Below are 14198 nucleotides of genomic sequence, written 5' to 3' on the forward strand. Positions count from 1 at the left end.
TTGACCCAGTATGATTATTAAGTCAGACCGTTGTTCTCTCCTCCTCCACTGTGCTTCAGTGGCACCTTTTTCATACATCAGGTGACTGCATAGTGTGGGTCTTTATTTTGACCTCAGTATTGTATTTCATGGATCTATTTTCATATCCTTTAGCTATTAACATACCATGTTTGCAATAGGTCTTGTTATTTGATAGTTGAAGACTCCCAGCTTTGTTCTTTTTCTTCAGAATTGCTTTGGCATTTATGTCCTATTTCAGTATAAATTTAATAGTTGACTCATTAAGTTCCACAAAAAAACCCTTTCAGGATGTTGGTTTGAATTGCATTGAATCTATATTTAACTTTGAGTTAAATTGATATCTTTACAGTATTGAGTCTTCTAATCCATGAATATCGTATGTTTCTTGATTTATTTAGATCTCCATTTATTTCACTAATGTTTAATGTTTTATGCTAATATAAACAATATTCTTTTAAAGTTTGTCAGCTTTTTGCATTTATATAGAAATACAATTGAATTTTACATACATACATACAATTGATCTTCTTATTCAATGACCTTCCAAAATTCACTTATTAATGATAATAGTTTTTCTTTAGGTCCTTTTGTATTTACTATGAACAAATTAATATTTTTTTGCAAATAATGATTTTTTTCCCAAATTGTATACCTTTCCCCCCAAGCCCCCCAGCCTTGCCTTTTATTTTTGCACTGGCCAGAATCTATGGTTCAATATTTAATAGAAGTGGCGAAAACAGGCATTCTTGCTCATTCTCATTCTCAGGCAGAAAGCTTTCAACATTTGCCATTAAGTATAATACTTTCTGTAGCGTTTTTTTTTTTTTTTTTCTTTCTTTCTTAAACACTCTTTATGGGATTAAAGAGGTTCCCTTCTGTTCCTGTCTGCAGAGGGGATTTCAAGTTTTTTAAAATCATAAATGTGTGTTGAATTTTATCAAAAGCTATTTCTGTGTCTACTGAGATGATCAGATGATTTTATTTTTATTCTGTTAATGTAAATTATAGTAATTTTAAAATATGAAGCCAACCTTTCATTCTGGGAACAAATGCAACTTGCTCATTATTCATTATTATTTTTGTATTTTACTAAATCCTATTTGCTAGTTTGGTATTTTTGCATCACTGTTCACAGGACTGATTGGCGCATAATTTTCCTTTATGTCATGGTCAGTTTTTGATGTCAAGATTACAATGGCCTAATTAAACAAACTAGAAAATATTTTTTTCTAGTCTGTGCAAATGTTTATATAAGCTTGGTGTGATTTCTTCCATAAATATTTTGAGAAATTCATTGTAATTTATTTGGAGGAAAGTCATCTATGTTTAGAGATTTCTTTGTTATCTTCAGCTTTAATATCTCTAACAGAAATAGGACTATTTCAGATTTTCTATTTCTTCTTACATCAGTTTTTGTTAATTTTGTTTTTCTAAGGATTTTCCATTTTATCTAAAATTTTTAATTTATTAACATTAAATTGTTCATAGTAAACTGTAACTATATTTTTAACATGTGCAGGACATGGAATGATGTTTTCTTTTTCGACAAAACTGGTAATTTTTGTCTTCTCTATTACTTTGTTATAAGACTTCCCAGAAATCTAACATTTATTTCACTTTTACAAGTGCCAACTTTTGGACATACTGATTTTCTATCTTGAATGTCTGTTTTATATTTTATTAATTTGTGCTACTAATATTTTTTCTTTTTTCTGGTTTTCTTAGACATAATTTTCTATTCTTTTCTTCTTTTTGAGATAGATAACTAGCTTATTGATTTACATATTTTTTCTTTTAAATTTATGTATTTCAGGCTATAATTTCTCTCAGTAGAAGTTTAACCACATCCTCCATATTTTGATATGTCATATTTTCATTATCATTTACTTAATGATATTTTCCAGTTTCCACTGAAATTTTTTCTTTGACCCATTTAAAAATATATTGCTTAATTTCCAAGTATTTGAAGAATTTCTACTTATTTTGTTATTGATTTCCAGCTTAATTCTTCCATGGTCAGAGAACATATTTTGTATGATTTCAATCCTTTGAAGTCTGTTGAAACTCCGTTTCTGGCCAGCATAAACGTTCCATGTACACTTGAAAAAGCAGTATACTTTTTTTAGGCACAGTGTTCTTCACATGTCAATATATCAAATTTGTTAATTGTTTTGTTTAGATCTTACATATTCTTACTGATTTTTTTCTTGCTTGTTATATATTTTGTTGAGAAAATTTGTTAAAGTCTCTCATTATGAGTGTGGATTTGCCTAGATTTCCTTATAATTCTGTCAATTTTTGTTTTTTTATATTTTGAAGTTGTGTTTTTTACGTAGATATAAACTGACAATTTCTTGGGGGACTAACCCTTTTATTGTTATGAAACCTGAAACTTTTGATCTTAATCAGGCTTTTTGCCTTAAGTCTATTTTGCTACCAGTATACCTATACCAGCTTTCTTTTGGATAGTGTTTGCATGGTAAATCTTATATCATCTCTTAATTTTTAATGACTATATATCCTTATATTTGAGGTGTAGCTCTAGTAAGCAGCATATAGATTTTGTTTTTTTAATCTAGTTTGATAATTATAGATGTTTAATTGAACTACTTAATCCACTTACATTTAATGCGATTACTGATATATTTGGGTGTGTATCTACCATCATGCTGTTTGGCCAAACTGCATCATAAATGGAAAAAAGTCAGGCCCTCCTTCCAGTCCCACTTTCTTCACTCTGCTCTATCTCGTTCCTTTTTCTGCCTCATTTGCTTCTTCTTATCTTAGTTTTTGTTTGCTGTGCCTCTCTCTTTTCCTAGACTTCTAAATATTGAAGTTTCCTCTCAGTCCTCAGAATTATTTCTTCTTAACTCACCTCAGAATTATTTCTTCTTAACTCACTCTTGAAGTGATCTCACCCCTTCTTAAGGATTTAAATAGGCTGCCAACTCCCAAGGTGATGGCTCCACCTGGACCTCTTCCCTGAACTCCAGATACATATAGCCACCACCATACAGCACCATTTTGGGAAGCCTACGTCCACAGGCATCTCAAACTACTGTTTCAAAAACAGAGGTCTTAGTATAGTGAGAGCTTCTGCGTTCTTCCAGCAGTCTTCCCCATCTCAAGAAGGAGCAGGCTGGGCGCAGTGGCTCACGCCTGTAATCCCAGCACTTTGGGAGGCCGAGGCGAGCAAATCACGAGGTCAGGAGATCGAGACCATCCTGGTTAACACGGTGAAACCCCGTCTCTACTAAAACTAAAAAAAAACTAGCCGGGCGAGGTGGCGGGCGCCTGTAGTCCTAGCTACTCGGGAGGCTGAGGCAGGAGAATGGCGTGAACCCAGGAGGCGGAGCTTGCAGTGAGCCGAGATCGTGCCACTGCACTCCAGCCTGGGCGACAGAGCGAGACTCCGTCTCAAAAAAAAAAAAAAAAAAAAAGAAGGAGCAACTCCATTTTCCCACTCATCAGGCCAAAACTTTAAGGTCATTTTTGATTACTCTTTTTTTCTCTTACAACAACATCCAATCCATCAGGAAGACTTGTTTATACTATCTTCAGAATATATTCGCAATATGACCACTTTCCCCCACTTCCTTTGCTATCGGTTTGAGCCTAGCCTCTGCCATCTCTCACCTGCTGTATTGCAGTCACTTCCTAACTGGCATCTTTGCTTCCAGTCTAGCTTCCATGCAGCCTTTTCTCCACACAGCTGCTGAAATGATCTTTAAAGGACAATGGCACAATGCATCACTTCTGTGCTCAACATAGAAAGGGCTTTCTATCTCAATCAAAGTAAAGGCTGAAGTCTCTGCCATGGCCTGTGGAGCCCTGATTGATCTAGTTTCGTGCTACCTTTCTGATCCAGCCCATTCACCCTGCTTAAGCTAATTGCCCTCCTTGGGATTCCTCATAAACACCAAGCATACCGTCACCTCAGGGGCCTTGACCATGCTGTGCCTCCTCCTCCTTCATATCTTTGCATGACACACTCACTCACTTCCTTCAGGTGTCGGTTCTAATGTCCCAGACTGAACCATCTTATATAAAAAATCAAAGCTCCTTTCCTCCATGACCCTCATCTGTTTTGCTCTGTGTGATTTTCCCCCATAACCCTATCTACCCCTGGTATATTATATGTTCATCGATTGATTTATTTACACTGTTTCCCTTCAGCATAAGCTGTGAGTCACATAAACTTTGTTTTATTCACGGATGTATGTCCAGAACCCCAGAACCTAGGTCAATATCTGGCATATAGTTAGCCACCAATAAATATCTATTAAATAAACAAAAGGGATTTTTACAGCAATCCTGTGGTATTGACAGAGAAGGTGTTGTATTTGCTTCCTGAAGAGGAAGCTGAAACTCAGGGCCTTGAGTGATTTATAGAAACCACACATCTGTTAAGTGGCTCAGCTGGAAGTCAAACAAATCTTTTCAGCTCAGTTACGGGCTCATTTCACAGCAACACATTTCTCAGCCGTGGTGGATTCCATCTTGATCGCCAATGATGACAAAAATTGTAAAGTGAGGATTAGCCAGACTCTGACATCTCTTTTGTTCCAGTTTCCACATAGATCAGCAATTCCCAGAAAGGAAAAAAAAAAAAAAAAATTAAAGACCTTTCAATGTATGTGGTTTCTTCAGAGTTTGCTATGGTTAAAAAAAGAAGTGCGATCTGAGTGAATGAGTTAGGAAGAGCTGAGCTTTGCGGTCAGGGATGCCCTCCCAGGGTTCTGGGAGGTGTCATCATATAACGAATCATCAGGGAATTTTTTTTTTTTACCCCAGTATCAAATATGAACTTTTTAAGATTCTGAGATGAAAGAAAAATTTATACATTCATTTAGAAAATATTTATTGGGTTACTTGCAGTGTATCAGGAATACTGTGCTAAGCACTGGGAATAGAGTGCTGAAAAACAGACAGGACGTTGCCCTCCTCTAGTTGAGAAAAGTCTAAGTGAGTTATCACCGGATGAATGAATTTCAAAAGAACATGGCATTTGCTGTGGAGAGCACATTCAATAATTTCTCAGATTACCTCCTTGTTAAAATAAAGGACTTCTACTTAGAGGCCAGAATTAGGAAACCATATGATATGTCAGGTTGGAGACATAGCTAGATATACACATGCCAAGTCACAGAAGAAGAGGATTAGAAAAGGATATCAGGACTGGGCGTGGTGGCTCATGCCTGTAATCCTAGCACTTTTGGAGGCTGAGGTGGGCGGATCACCTGAGGTCAAGAGTTTGAGACCAGCATGGCAAACATGGTGAAACCCCATCTCTACGAAAAATACAAAAATTAGCCAGGCGTGTTGGCACATGCCTGTAAGCTACTCAGGAGGCTGAGGCAGGAGAATCGCTTGAACTTCACAGGAGGCAGAAGTTGCAGTGAGCTGAGATCATTTCACTGCACTCCAGTCTGAGCAACAGAGTGAGACTCTGTCTGAAGAAAGAAAAGAAAAGAAAGGAAAAGAAAAGAAAAGAAAAGAAAAAAGAAAAGAAAAGGACATCAATGAGAGAGATGCACAGTAACTGGTATTTGGCAGGTCTAGTTAAAAAAATCCAAGTGAAGTAGCATCTTCTAGCTATCTAGAAAAATCCGTCCTTCTTTCCTTGTGCTTGGCATATAAACTCCATTTCTTAGCTTCCTTTGCAGTAAGATATGGTCATGTGCCTGAGTTCTAACCAGTAGAATGTGAGGGGGGGTTATGAGCGCAACTTCAGGTCTGGGTCTTAAAACTTCTTGTGAGAACTTTTTAATATGGCAGAACTGCCACTAGCCTGGGTCCCTGAATGACTGTATGGAGTAGAGTTGTTGCTGACCTGAATCCCTGCTACCCAGAAAGGATTATATTTAGAAATTTGGAAGTTTTGAAATTCTTTTTTGAAATTTCATAGATGTTTTGGAGTCTATGAAAGAGACTCTTGGTATGCACTAAATACTATGAGCTCCTCTACATTTCCCAGCCTCCTTTGCAGTTGAGCTGGTCAGGTGACTCAGTTTGGGCAAATAGGTCTTGGGGAAAAAGATAGATGATACTTCAAAGCCTAGGCCATAAAAATCTCCTATGTAAAGCCATTTATTCTCTAGCCAGTTGGTACCAGGGCAATTCTGAAGCCACAAGATGGCAGAGACACAATGTGAAGGGAGTCTGTGTCCCTGGATTAGCGCTTGGAGAAGAGCCACCTAGGAATACAACATCAGGCTTTTCATAAAGATAAATCAGTTTTTATTAGTTTTAGCTTCTGATATTTAAGGTTATTTCGAATGCAGTTAGCCCACCTTGACTAATACAAGGCCCATTTATTGCTGCATTTTAGCCTACTTTAATGCACCAAGTGTTCAAATAGACCCAACACCAAAATTTCAGAGCATTAGCTCTGAAATGACTGAACAGGTATCAGCCATTTTACAGGAACCAAGAGAGAAGAGGTGAAGCCTGTTTTGTTCTACACTGTCCCCAGTGCCTAGCATGGCACCTAGCACTGTAGTAGGTGCTCAAATGTGTATATTGAAATGATCATGACTGAATGTCCATTTTTCCTTTTTGGCATATTCTGATGAAAACTCCAAATCCAATTCTAAGTTTCACAATCTTAATCAGAATAATTATAACATGTGATTTTTAAAGAAAGATGTAAAATCTTTGGAGTCAGATAATCCTTACTCTGTTTGCCACCTTAAAAGCATGTCATCTTCTGGACCTCAAGTCTGATTTGCCAAACAGGGGTGCTGCTTCCTGTGTTTCAGAGGCACGGTAAGGATGGAATGAGGTGATTAATGTCCTGTAAAGAATCTAGCTCTGTCTCTGCCACCAAGATGGTTTTGATTAAATGTTTGTTTACTCACGGTGCTGACAAAATGTATCATTAAATGCCTTGAGTAGACCCAGGATGACTAATAAAGGGCTTACATGATAGGGCCTATGAAGAAAGACCAAAAAGTTACTCAAGACATTCCACTAGCTTAGAGGAGGCTCATTCCACAGCAGCACATGAAAAGCGACACATAAACGAACACTTGTTTTTAAGCATGTGAATGGGTCCCCCATTTATTTTACAAGGGGATAATGAGGGGCAACCTGGAGCTGTGAAAAGAGATGGTTTTTGGAGGCAAACCTAGGTTTGAATCTTGTTCATTTAATACTCAACTAATCTTTATTAAGGGCTTCCTCTGTGCCAGCAACCGCTCCAGGCACCCAGGATCCAGGGTTGAAAAAGACAAAGGCTCCACTCTCCTGGTGCTTTCATTTTAGCGCAGGGGATCAACAATAAACAACTAAACAAATAAATATGATCACATCTGTGCTATGAAGAAAAGGAACTAGCTTATTAGCTGAGAATTTGTCCAAGTTACGTTGACCTCCATGAGCCTCATTTTTCCTCTGTAAAATAAGAAACAAGTCTCTGTTTTCCTTGTTGTAGATTAAAATGTTATATGTAGAGCACCTCATAGTTAATGAAGAGTCTCTTGCCAGGCGCGGTGGCTCACACCTGTAATCTCAGCACTTTAGGAGGCCAAGGCGGGCGGATCACGAGGTCAGGAGATCGAGACCATGCTGGTTAACACTGCGAAACCCCGTCTCTACTAAAAATACAAAAAAATTAGCCGGGTGTGGTGGCGGGCACCTGTAGTCCCAGCTACTCGGGAGGCTGAGGCAGGAGAATGACATGAACCAGGGAGGCGGAGCTTGCAGCAAGCTGAGATTGTGCCACCACACTCCAGCCTGGGCAACAGAGCGAGACTCCGTCTCAAAAAAAAAAAGAGTCTCTTGTAGTTACTGTCATAGTTATTGTGCAGCTCGAGATAAGTGGCAGGGTTAAACTGGAAGCTGAACCTCTGACTCTGATTGCCTACATTGTCCCATATTATCAAAGACTGATTAGAGAGTTACTTGTAAAGATGGTAGCAGGAAAGTCTTTCTTGGGTAATGCATCTGTTGTGAATATTTCACTAATAATTTATAGAAAACAACTCAAACTGACTAAAACAATAAAAGTTCATATTGCTGATCAATCCAGAGGTAGGGCTTACTTCAGGTATAGCTTGAACTAGCATCTGAAACCAACAATTTCTTTCTTTCTTTCTTTCTCTTTCCTTCCTTCCTTCCTTCCTTCCTTCCTTCCTTCCTTCCTTCCTTCCTTCCTTCCTTCCTTCCTTCCTTCCTTTTCTTTCTTTCTTTCTTTCTTTCTTTCTTTCTTTCTTTCTTTCTTTCTTTCTTTCTTTCTTTCTTTCTTTCTTTCTTTCTTTCTTTCTTTCTTTCTTTTCTTTCTCTCTCTCTCTTCCTCTCTCTCCTTCTTTCTTTTTTTCTTTCTTTCTTTCTTCTCTCTTCATTCCTCAGTGTAGTAGTTGGTTTTGTGGTGCTATCGTGTAATACCTGAGCCTGGGAAATTTATAAAGAAAAGGGGCTTATGTAGACTCTACAAGAAGTGTGGCACCAGCATCTGCCTCTGGTGATGGCCTCAGACTGCTTCCAAGGACTTTTGTATGAAAAACAGGACTATCTCACCAATTTCTTCATGTTGAGCACATTCTAAAATTATACTATATTGGAATATTGAGTTAAACAAAAATATAAAATTATTTTTGCTTGTTTCTTTATACCTTCTAACTTAACCAATACGACATTAAATATGGAGCTTGCATTATACTTCTGCTGGGCAGTGCTGCTTGAGGTAGAACGATTCTGGGATTGGTGAGGTGGTGGAGATATGAAGCGTCCTTGTGACAAGGAGAGTACTTTTGCTCTAGGTTCCTGCCCCCTTGTATTAGTCCAGTACTCACACTCCATTTTATCTTATTTTAATATACAGTAAAATTTACTTCTTCAGTGTTTTATTAGTTTTGACAAGTGCATAGAGATGTGTAACCATCACCACCGCCATCAAAATACAGAACTATCCCATCCTCCACAAATAACTATCTTTGCATTAACCCTCCCCCCTGCCAGCAGCCACTAATCTGTTTTGCATCTCTATAGCTTTGCCTTCTCAAGAATGTCATATAAGTGGAATCACACTGTGTGTAACCTTTGAGTCTGGCTTCTTTCACTTAGCATAATGCATTTTAGATTCATCCATGTCGTATGTGGCAGTAGTCCATTGTTTTGTTGTCATATCATTGAGTAGTATTCCATTATTGGATGTACTGTAGTTTGTTTATATGCCAGCTGAAACACATTTGAGTCAAGGTTCCCCAGAAAAAATAGAACCAATAGAGAGAGAGAGAAATGCGGAACCACCACCATCACTCTCTGTAGAGAGAGAGTGTGTGACTTTGAAGAGCAAAATTTTTAAATGCGAGGAAGTCCAATATAGTATTTTTTTCTGCATGGATTGTGCTTTTAGTGTCATATTTAAGGACTCTGCCCAATCCAAGATCCCAAAGATTTTTTCTTAGAATATCTTCTCAAAATTTTATTCTTTTAGGTTTTGCATTTAGGTCTATGATTTATTTTAACTTTTGAACAGGTGTGAGGTATAAGTCATATTTCTTATTTTGTTGTTTTTTTTTTTTGGCACATGAATGTTCAATTGTTTTAGTAACATTTGTTTAAAAGGATGATCTTTTCTTTAATAAATTCCCTTTGCATCTTTGTTATGAATCAATTGGCCATATTTGCATAGGTCTATTTCTGGACTCTCTATTCCGTTCTACTGGTCTTTGGGTATATCATGTGTACATAGCTCTGTCATGTATTTCAGCAACTGCTGTGCTGTGTTTACACCCAAATTAGGATGTAGCTCTTCCCGACTTACAGGATAGAGCTGGCATTATTTTAAGAAGTTTTTAATTCCATACGTGCACAGATTATTTCTACATACCCCATGTCAACACTTAAGGGTAGCATTTTTCTATTTCTCAACTCACAAAATCAGTTGGGAAAGACATGTGGCTGTTTTCCTATAATGACTTGACCTCTTTTAAAGATTTTCCTGTTCTATTTTATTAGGATTAGAAACAGTGTTAATCATCTCAGAGTCTCCCTCTGGCTCTCCCAGGGTTGCATCTCATTCTGAGGAGCTGAGGTTGTGCCCTGGCGTCAAGAGGGGACCAGCCCTCAGCACTCCTGTACCACGCAGCAGCCCCAGAGACAAGGTCATCCCTACCCGCTCCTTGGCTGTCAGTTCATGCAGTCATCATGCAGTCTCCTGGTTTATCCCATGTAGCCTGTTCCCACATGCCAGCAATGTGGGATATTTCCATGCCCCTCTTCGGGACCTAGGAATTAGATAACACTCCTTCGTCCCTCTGGGCTGTGAGAAACTGCATGACATGGTCTTGAACTCCTCTACCTAGATTCTATACACTCAGATACCTCTTCAGCTCCAGCTCCATCCTGGCAAGGGCAGCCTTAGGGTCCTGCCAGCTGCTGGGCTCTTCACTAGGCAAGAGGCACAGGTACCCTGAGCTCTCAGATCATGAAACCCATTCGTAAACAGTTTTCTCAACCTTGTTTCTGAACTCACTCTGGGTAGTGGGCAGGGAGGAGGGCCTCTTCTTTCACACCCACCTTCATCCAATGTGTCTTTCTGAGTCCTTAATCTCAGTCCAGGCATGCTGCCTCATTCTGCAATTGGAAACCTTGCTTTGCTGGGCTTTTCCATCATTATGCAATTTCTGAATTTGTGTTCTGAGTCCTTTCTGTGGCCCTTTTACTGGAAGGGTCTGAATCTCCTTTGAAACTCGTGAACTAAGAATTAATTTCTTCATTGCTGGTCAACACTACCTGGCTGCAGAGAATGCTTGCCGTCTTAGTGCCTGGACAGACAGAAGGATCAATGTGAGAGAAAAGATTACAAAAAAATAGATGTATTCTTATTTTACAAATATATGTTATGCTTTGAGATTAAGAAAATAAGTATCTGTAAGTGCTTTATTAAAGTCCTACAAGCTTATTGTTATTATGCATTTCTCAAATAATGCAAACTAACATAATACTAATCATCCTGAGTGAAGTCTTCAAATGTTTTGGCATTAAAAAGGGATACACCCAGTCAAAGAGCTGACAATTATTACCATAACATATCTCAAAATCAAATAATTGTGGATGAGGGTGTTTTGCATACGTATGTATATGTGTTAGTTGTGCAGGGATTACATCCCTTTTGCTTGTGTGGGTAATTGTATAGAGTTACATTTCAAGAGCTAAAATGCTTTTGATGATTCAAGAAAAAATGTATTAGAATAAAAAAACCAACTTGCATATTTGAACAGTTTTGTTGAAGTATAACCAGTGCATAATAAACTATGTATATATGAAATGTATACTTTGATAAGCTTTGACACATGTATACACCTGTGAAACTATCACCACGATCAAGATAATGAATATGCCTACTTCTGCTAAAAGTTTCCTTATGCCCTTTGGAATTCCACCCTCACACCCCTCCCCACCTCTCCACACCTTCCTCTCCCCCATCCCCAGGCAACTGCTCATCTGCTTTCTGTCACCATACATTAGTTTGCACTTTCTAGAATTTTATATGAATGAAATAGTACAGTATATACCCTATTTTTATAGTTTTGTTCACTTAGCATACCTTTTTTGAGCATCATAATATGAAGCCAGATTTACCCTGATATAAAACCAGAGACATTATAATAAAGAAAACTGGAGGCTAATAACTCTCATGAGTATAAATGAAATAATGCTCAGTGAAATATTAACCAATTGAATCCAGTATTATATATAAATAAAATCAATGTAACTCACCATAATAAAAAAGAAAATCTACATATGAAGCACCTTAAAGTTTTCTTCATATTTCTTGTGCTTGAGGTTTGTTGTGTTTTTTAGATTCATGAGTTTTAGTTTTAATCAAATTTGGAAAATTTTTAACCATTATTTTCTCATATAGTTTTCTGTCCTCATCCTCCTCTATTGGAATTCAAATGACACATAGGCTAATTTAAGTTGTCCAAGTAAAAAAAATCCTCTCTAATTTTTAAAAATGTTTTTCCTTCTGTGTCTCATTTTGCATAATTTCTATTGTTGTATCTTCAAGTTCACTAACTTTCTTTTCCACAGTATCTAAACTGCCACTAATTCTATTCAATATATTTTTTATTTCAGACATTGTAGTTTTCATCTCTTGATGTTTGATTTGTGTCTTTTTTATATCTTCCATGTCTCTACTTATCATATTTAATGTTACTTATAGTTTTTGAATACATGGAACACAATTATAATAACTATTGACATGTTCTTTTTTTTTTTTTTTTTTTAGTTGGAGTCTCGCTGTATTGCCCAGGCTGGAGTTCAGTGGCACAATCTCAGCTCACTACAAGCTCCACCTCCCGGGTTCATGCCATTCTCCTGCCTCAGCCTCTCGAGCAGGTGGGACTACAGGTGCCCGCCACCATGCCAGGCTAATTTTTGTACTTTTAGTAGAGATGGGGTTTCACCTTGTTAGCCAGGATGGTCTCAATCTCCTGACCTTGTGATCCACCTGCCTCAGTCTCCCAAAGTGCTGGCATTACAGGCGTGAGCCACTGTGCCCGGCGACATGTTCTTATCTAATAATTCTAGCATCTATGTCATTTCTGAGTCAGTTTAAATTGATTTTTCTACTCCTTAAGTGCCATGTTTTTCTGCTCCTTTCCATGCCTGGTGATTTGTGATTAGATATCAGACATGAATTTTACCATCTTGGTTGCTAGATATTTTTATATTCTATACATATTTTTGAGCTTTACTTTGAGATGAAGTTATCTGGACAAAGTTTGATCCTTTAAGGTCTTGCTTTAATTTTTTTTTAGGTTGGACTACAGAAGCATTTTGTCTGGGACTAATAATCTCCACCACTTACGTAAAACCCTTCCTAGTGCTGTAACCAATGCCCTGTGAAATGTGAGATTTTCCAGTGTGGCTAATTATAATAGGCATTGTTCCACTAAGTTTTTGAGTGGTTCTCTCCCCAGACTTGTGGAGTTTCTTCACACACATACCCTGATTAGTATTCTGCTAAATACTTACAGAGAACTTCTACAGATCCCTGGAGTTTTCTCTGTGCAGCTTTCTCCTCTCTGGTGTTGTGTTGTGCCCTGCAAACTCTAGCTGCCTTCATCTCTATAGACTCTTGGCTTTATCTCCTCAACTCAGAGAATCCTCTAGGCCCTGCCTTGTTCTCCCCACAACTATGTCATATCCTGGAAATGCTCTCGAGGCAATAAGGTGAGGAAATATAGAGCTAGACCCCTGTGTTTTCGGTCTTGCAGGGGTCACTGTCATTTATTGCATGGCGTCTTCTATGATTTGAATGTTTGTGCTCCTCCAAAATTCATGTTGAAACTTAATCCCCAGTGTAATAGTATTAAGAGGTGGAGTTTTTAGGAGATGATTAGGTCATGAGAACTCCACTTTCATGAATGGGACGAATACCCTTATAAAAGGGCTTGAGGAAGTCTGTTGGGCCCTTTTTGCCCTCTTCCATGTGAGAATACAGTAAGAGGTGCCATCTATGAAGCAAAGAGTGAGCCTTCAGCAGACACAAGATCTGCTGGCACCTTGATCTTGGACTTCTCAACCTCCAGAACTGTGAGAAATAAATTTCTAATATTCATAAATTACCCAGTCTAAGGCATTTAGTTACAGCAGCAGAAATAGACTGAGACAGTGTGCAACATCTTGAAAACTATTGTTTCATATATTTTGTCCAGTTTTGTAGTTGTTCCAGGCAGGAAGGTTAATCTGGTCCCCTTCCCTGCCTCATGGCCAGAAGTAAAAGTCTACTCATGCATATTTTATTCTTTGGATTCTTATTCTATCTGGATTACTGTTCAACTCTGGAGTTATGTTGAGTTGTAAACCCCCTGATGGTCAGAGTAAGAGTTCACAATGTTCACAAATACTTTAAAAGTGAGAAAAGAGGATACATCAGACCTTTTACTTTAACTACTCGTTTTAATCATTTTAGCATTTTAAAAGCATTTCCAAAGTACAATGACTGCATGGGGCCCTGAGGGAGATATAGTTCCAGGCCAATGAATGTTCTAATGAAGTTTTATCCTGAGAAGGAGACAGATTTCTGATCTTAGAACTTACTTTGATAATAAAAACTAAACTAGTTTTATAAAGTTTTAAATGACCAAAGAACTACAGAACCATTATAAAAACCTTGAAATAAGTGGAAGTTAATAAAATTAAAAGTGAAAACTCTTTCT

At 37.8% G+C, this 14198-nt stretch overlaps 1 long non-coding RNA gene across 1 annotated transcript in view; it reads left to right on the top strand.

Annotated features, from left to right (window-relative positions):
- The window catches only part of LOC102123682 (uncharacterized), a 200894-nt gene that overhangs the window by 173536 nt on the left and 13160 nt on the right, over nt 1-14198 (top strand). The window contains exon 3 of the long non-coding RNA XR_010587718.2: nt 12263-12372. This is a non-coding gene — a long non-coding RNA (uncharacterized lncRNA). The remainder of the gene's footprint in view (nt 1-12262; nt 12373-14198) is intronic.

The sequence above is a fragment of the Macaca fascicularis genome, chromosome 6 (genome assembly GCF_037993035.2).
Source record: "Macaca fascicularis isolate 582-1 chromosome 6, T2T-MFA8v1.1".
Classification (NCBI taxonomy): Eukaryota; Metazoa; Chordata; class Mammalia; order Primates; family Cercopithecidae; genus Macaca; species Macaca fascicularis.